The sequence below is a fragment of the Rhinolophus ferrumequinum genome, chromosome 15, assembly GCF_004115265.2.
Source record: "Rhinolophus ferrumequinum isolate MPI-CBG mRhiFer1 chromosome 15, mRhiFer1_v1.p, whole genome shotgun sequence".
Classification (NCBI taxonomy): Eukaryota; Metazoa; Chordata; class Mammalia; order Chiroptera; family Rhinolophidae; genus Rhinolophus; species Rhinolophus ferrumequinum.
The window spans coordinates 40,259,162-40,265,979 of NC_046298.1; positions in this window are offsets into that span (position 1 = coordinate 40,259,162).

A 6,818-nucleotide genomic window follows, 5' to 3' on the forward strand; every position below is an offset into this window, starting at 1 on the left:
ACCCTGGGGCTCCCGGTGTGACAACCTGAGTTCTCTTCCAGTTTCTTTCCTCACTCTGACACAGCTTGGGGGCCGCAATTAGATACAGCAACTCATGTAGATGAGGAAATCGGGACTGGGGAAGCTGTGAGGTGGCCTGCTTAGGGGTGAGGAGGAGGGCGGAGGGCAGGAAGAGGAGAGGCCTGGGGGCTGAGGAGTGACCATGGCAGAGTCTCCAGCATCTGGCCTCCTCCCCCTCAAATAGGTTTGCCAGATAAAATACAGGACGCCCAGTTAAATACCTTTTTTTTATATGTATGTGTTGTTCATCTGAAATTTAAATTTAACTGGGCATCCTGTATTTTATCTGCTAAATCTAGAATGCTACCTTCAAAAAAAAGAGGAATACAAGTACCTGGCTCCCCCTTTTTGCCGAACCCAGGATCTAGGCCCCCAGCCCTTAGGACCTGAGAGCCCAGGCCTCCAGCCCCTCTACCCGAAGACGCGAGTCCAGGCTCCCAGCCCCTCGCTCCCCAGAACCCAGGAGTCCAGGTCAGGCCTGGGTCCAGTTGCCCAACATGGGTTTCACAAGGCAGGTGGTGCCATCCGTGGCCCTCGTGGAACCGGTCCGGCCGAGCGGACAAGTGAGGTGGCCCCCCTTCCCATCCTAAGCCTGCTGCTTCCTCGAGGGCCAGCCCAGTGGGGCTGGGAGCAGAACAGAGAGCTCTGGGTGGGTCCCTGTGTCTGGGTTTGGGTGTGTTGTTGTCTCTGTGTGGTGTGTGCCTCTGGGTGCTGTGTTTCTGTGTGGAGTCTGTCATGATATGTCACTTTGCGTGTCCCTGTGTTATGGGGTGTGACATGTGAAGGAGTCTTTTTTATTTGTGTGTCTCTATTGCCCTCCTGTTAGTCTACCCACTGTGTGCCTGAGTTTGGGTGTGGTTTCAGTCATTCAGGTTCTGTAATTCTGACTGGATTAAGGCAGGAATTATTTATTGAGTGTTAGACTTGTGTGATGGCCTTGAGAGCCAGAAAGCCGGAGTTACAATCCTGATGGCCTCTTCACTGGCGGTGAAACCTTGGGCAAATCACGGAACTTCCCTGGACTTCAATTTTTCCACCTGTAAAATGGGTTGTTGTGAATAGAGTTATGGAGAGGATTCGATGAGTTAATTCATGTAAACGGAGTCTAGCACATGGGAAACATTTTGTGTTTATGGTGATGACAACGATGGTGATCGGTACTAATTGCTCGGGATACAATAGTAAATGGAACCGAGTCTTTGCTCTTGGTCCTAGTCGGGAATTGAATGCCTTTCAGTAGCCGGGCATATAGAACTGCATAAGGGGGTTTCTCTGTTCTGCATGTGCAATAGGATGGTTCTGTGTGTGTTGTCAGTGCAGCGATTCTGTGATTGTGTGCCTATGTTTGTGTTTGTAGGTGATTGCATCTATGTGATTCTCTGTGTGTGATTCTCTGATTGTGTGGGTGTAAATGCAAGATCACCCTAAGGATATGTTGTAAAGGCACGTGTTTGGGGCGATCTTGCATTTCTGACTCCGAGGTGCGGGGAATGTGTCTGTATCTGGGGCCTGGGGAATCTTTCTCAGCTACTCCTTTACATGTCCCACAGGAGGCCCTGGGAGCGTGACTCTTTCCAAAATGAGCCTCAGTTTCTCCCTAATGGGGATGATGGCCCTGTGGCTTCAGGAGAAACACCAGGGTGAAAGGGAGGGTGGGAGAAGACGGATGAGGCCAGGGAGAGGCTGAGAAAGGAAATGATGGGGACACGAGAGAGGGTGTGATGGGGCCAGAGGAAGAGCTGCACAGAGAAACATGGGTGTTTATTTATTTACTCCGTTAGCATTGGCTGAGCCCCTGCAATGAGCCAGGACCTCCGGTGGGCATTGATTCAAGGTCTGGGGGAAAGGAGAGACCCAGAGAGTCAAGACCCACCAGCAAAGCTGTTGCTGCCCTAGGGTGGCCCACCTGTCTCCACAAGGGGCCCAGTGACAGTTCTGAGTGATGGAGACCCAGTGATGGAGAGCGACAGAGAGAGCCCTGCCCTACCCTGGTCGTCCCTGAAGTCTGATCTGTCCAGATCAAATAACAGAGGCTGTGGGGGAAAGGCCCCTCCCTCTGGGGCTCGGGGTATCCCCATGAATCATTATCTTATCAGCTTCTGATAGGATAATGACATACCTGCTTCCTCCTAATCATTATTTTTGACCTCAACCAGGCCCAACGCCCACAGCAAGAAGGGCTGGACAGCGTGGTATGTGGGAGTCAGGGTAGGAAATACCTAAGGGTCCCCATCCTTGGTCCTTCCTCCCTTAGGATCCAGGCATCTGGCCCCCAGCCTACCCTCCACCCCCTAGGAGTGACAGATCTCAGCCCCTCTCTTTTTTACCCTTGTCTGCCTTTTCTTTTCTTTGGGCCTATCCTTATCTCTTTGTTTATCTCCATCTGTGTTTTGTGTCTCTCCTGTCTCTTTACATCTTGATTTCTTTCTCCCTGGGTGTCAATTTTCTCACTTGTAAAATGGGGATAATAATAATAATCCAATCTTTTACAGCTGTTATGAGGAAGACATGAGATAATTACATAAAACGCTTAGGACAGAACCTGGGCCACAGTAAACTCCATACAAGAGAGCTCTATTATTATTGTTGTGTTCAATATTTTAATCTCTCCATTGGTATCTATGTTTTTGTCTCCACGTGAGTTTCAAGTCTCCTCCCACTCTGGATTCCTTTTGCAGACAGCACTCTTCCCCTGGCTTCCCTTTAGCGATGAGGAAAGGGCACATAGAGGCCAGAACTTCTAAGCTTCTTCCTCTTCATCTCTATTCCAAGCCCCACCTCAGGACCCAGAACTCTTGCCTGAGGACAAGACCTGGCTCCAATACCATAAATAACCACATAAAATCCTGAACCTCAAATATGTCATCCCTGGGCAGGCCAGTGACTCTTGGGACCCAGAAGTCCCCGTCCCTAGACCCTGACCTTTCTGGTTCCCAGCGCTCTCCTCCCTCGGACCTGGAAGTCTAGGCCCCCAGTCCCTCCTTCCATCGGTCCTCAGTCCCCTTCTTCCTCAGGCCCAGAGCCTCCTACCTCGGGACCAAGGAGTCAGAACTCTCAAGTCCCCATCCTTCCTCAGGACACAAGGATCAGGCCAGCGTACGTGCAACCCAGAAACCCAATTCCTGGTTCTTTTGCAGTCAACCACGCCCTCAACTACCTCCCGGTTTAGTCTTTCCAGAAGCGGGTCTGACACAGGAGGGAGAGCAACTCCGGAGTCTAGCTGTGATAAGCTATGCTTGACGTCAGTCACTATCATCTAGCCAATAAACATTCCTCCACCTCTTTCTCAACTACCACCCTGGGCCACTCAGGGCGCGTTCCCCAGTAGGCGGAGCCCATGACCCAAGTCGGACAGCAATAGGCTTTCGAAGACGCCAGTCTCCGCCTGTCACGCCAGTCGGCCAATAGGCGGGGCACCTCGTGGGTGGGCGTCCTGCTGGGCTCCGCAAGGGCTGGAGCCCGCCGGTGACAGGACAGGCTCTGCGGGTCCGGCCCGGTAAGCTCTTTCCAGCATGCTCAGGGTTGGGATTCTGGACATAGCTCGGACGGGAGACGGTGAACTTGGTGGGGCTCGAGGCGGAGGGAAGAGCTTAGCCTGGGCGACTAAGCTCTATTTTGCTTTGTTGGAGAAACTGAATCCGGGATGCACAGTCTCAGATATTCATCCATCCATTCCATTCCTCCCACCCTAAACCTGATTCCCGTCTGCACCTACCTGTTCTGCCCACCCGTCCGTTCGGTCCTTCCTGCCCTCATTAATTCCCTCACTCACTGATTTCCTCATATAACCACTCACTCACACTCGCTCATTCACACCTTCACCCACCCATTACTTAAATATTTCCTGAGGCTTCTGGTGTGCCGAGCTGAGCTTCGTGCTGGGCGATGATGGTGACCAAGATGAGTCAGGCCTGGGCCCTGCCCTCAAGGAGCCCGGGGTCAGATGGGGGGACAGACCCACACGTTGATGGTCAGGGGTGTGCAGAGGCGGGGAGTCCAGGAGAGTCTTTTTTTGGTTTGGCGGGTCAGGAAAAGGGTTTCCAGAGGAGGGGCCATTGAAGCTGGATTTTGGAGGAGCAGGAGGTGCCAAACAAGGGTGGAGAAGAGCTTGTGGGGAGGGCTTTTCAGGAGGAGCAAAGACAGGGAGGTGTGCAGGAGTATGACTGTCTATAGATGTCCGGGCAGAAGGCCAGTCAGACTGGAAGATGATGAAAAGGTGGGCAGAGGCCAAGATGAGGAGCTTGGACTTTGTTTTGGGGATGGAGGGTGGTAGTAGGAGCCATGGAAGGATTTAGAGCAGGGGAGGATCTGGTCAGAGCTGGAGCCAAGAACTGGAGGAATGAGACTGGAAGCCAGTAAGTAGCCCAGAAGGTAGATTGAACAGGGACTCAGGAAGGAAAGGATGGAGCCTGAATTAGGCCAGAGGCTGAGGGGATAAGACAGAGATTCAGGAGGCAGAAAGAACAGAATATGGGGCTCGATGAGCTATGGAGTATAGGGGTGTCCAGGACAGGACCCAGTGCTCCGGCCTGGGGGATGATAAAACCATCATTGAGGTGGGGTCAGGAAAGAGGAGCAGGTTGGTGGTGGTGACTGGACAGAGATGAACAAGGGGTCCTGTGTGCTGGACAAAGGGAGCTGACTCAGGCCAGTGGCTCTGGACCTTCTATGACAGTTCTGGGCTATGGTTCCCTCTCCCATCGTAGGCCCTGACTTAGAAGTCACTTGTTGGGTGAATGAAGGCCTGAGTAAAGGTCCCCCTCTCCCCACCTCCTCAGGAAACTGCTTTCTTGTGCTTCTCTATCTTCCTTCTCTCCTTCCCTGGCAGCATTAAAACATGTTTCATGATCTCTACACACACACACACACACACACACACACACACACAGTGCGCGCACGCATGCACCCTGCATCAAGCTCCCTTGAATTCTCATCCCTTTTACAGGTGAAGTTTTGTGGTGCATCCACTGGTTCAGTCCCTTATCTTCCATTTCCTTCTTAACCCTCTTCATCTGGCTGCCCACCTCCCATGCCATGGCCCTGCAGTGGTTCTGAACAAGGTCACTGAGGACCCACTCATTCATTGCTGAGGCCTGAGGATAACATTTGGGTTCTCATCTGACACAGACCATTCCTTCCCATATGACATTCCCTTTCCTTTACATCTTTCCTGGTCAGCTTCTTCCCTCTCCAGCTGCTTCTTAGAACCCTCCAGGGTTCACCTTTCACTGCCCACCCTTTACTGGGGGCCACTGTCCTCGGGGTTCTCTGTGTCCTGGCCCTCTACTTGTCCCACCTGCCCTGTCTTCCTGTAGAGGTTCTAGTCCCTCAGCTCCAGTCAGAAGTGAGCACCCAACCCATTCTTCTGCTTCCTGGATGTCCCCCTGGATTCTCACTAAGACCTTCTGATCTTTCCGTGTGCAAAACAGCCCTCAGCACCCCTCCCACACACCTGAGCCTCCTTCTACTAAAGAGACAGCCTCACTGTTCATCTACTCCCCTGGCGAGACCTGAGTGACATCCTACTCTTCTTGTTCTGTCCATTCCTGTCCCCTGTGTTCCACTCAGTAAGTCCTATTCATCCAACCTGAGTTATGGCTCCGGGATCTGCTCTACCTCTACTCCTACTCCCCACCCTCATGGCCTCTGCCCCTGCTCAGGCCTTCTCTTCACCTCCAGGGCTCCAGTCTTGCCCTCTCAGTGTCCCAGGAGGTTCTTCAGTGCATGAGCTGATCCCGTGCCTCTCCTGCTCCAAGCCCTTCTGTGGCTCCCACTGCCCTCGTTACAAGCCAAATCACACTCCAGGCCTCTCATGCCATTCCTACTTTGCACCTAACCTTTTGGCCAGAGGCCTCAATCACTGTCCTCTGGCTCTCACAAACTTGCATATTTCTTTTGCTTAGCAAACTTGTGCTCATCTGTTGAGGTCAAGTTTGGATCACCTCCTCTGTGAAGCCCTTCCTGATTACCACTGAAGGAGCCCGTGACAGCCTGTGTCTGCATCTTTCCCCCCATCCTCCTCGAGTCCCTTGAGGGCAGGCCCTGGATAGAAACCATCTCTGCTCCAAACCCAGGGCCTACAAAAGGGCAAGGCCAGAGTCTTGGTTGAGGGACTGAGTGACTGTCACAGCTGAGCTGGGGCCTCCACAATTTTGGGTGACCAGTTTGTTTCTGGTGTCCTGTTAGCTTTGCTCTACTTCTCTAGGTTTGGGTTTCCTTCTGGTGGGTGCTGGGATTGGGTTGGTAAAGGGAAGCAGCTGAGAACCCAGAGTTCCCTGGAGCCCTACCTGGATTAAATCTGCAGGGGGCGTGGGGCTGTCACAGGGGAGCCCCCAGCCGTTTCTTCTCCAGTCCCAGGTTTCTCAGTGCCCAGCAGCAGAGTCCGATGCTGCCCCCTGGTGGGCGACCCCCCCACTTGCGAGAGGCGAAACTAATTAAATACTTTTATTTACAAACAAAAACCAACCAACCCGGGGTAGGGCCAGGCCCCGCCCCTGCGGCGGTTGCAGCAGCAGTAGTAGAGGCAGTGGCGGCGTGCAGGTCCAGCGGTCTCTGAGGCGTCTCTGAGGCTGGTTTGAGTGAGCCCCCTCCCCCAGGCCAGTCACACCTTCCTCCTCCTTTGTCGTCTCCCCACCCCACTTAAGGCACAGCCCACCCCCTCCCGCGGGCCCGAGGCTGGGGACGGGGGACTGGAGGGGCCTAGGAGCCCCTTGCAGTCACCGTCCTTCCCGGGGCGCATTCACCATGGAGGCCAGTGC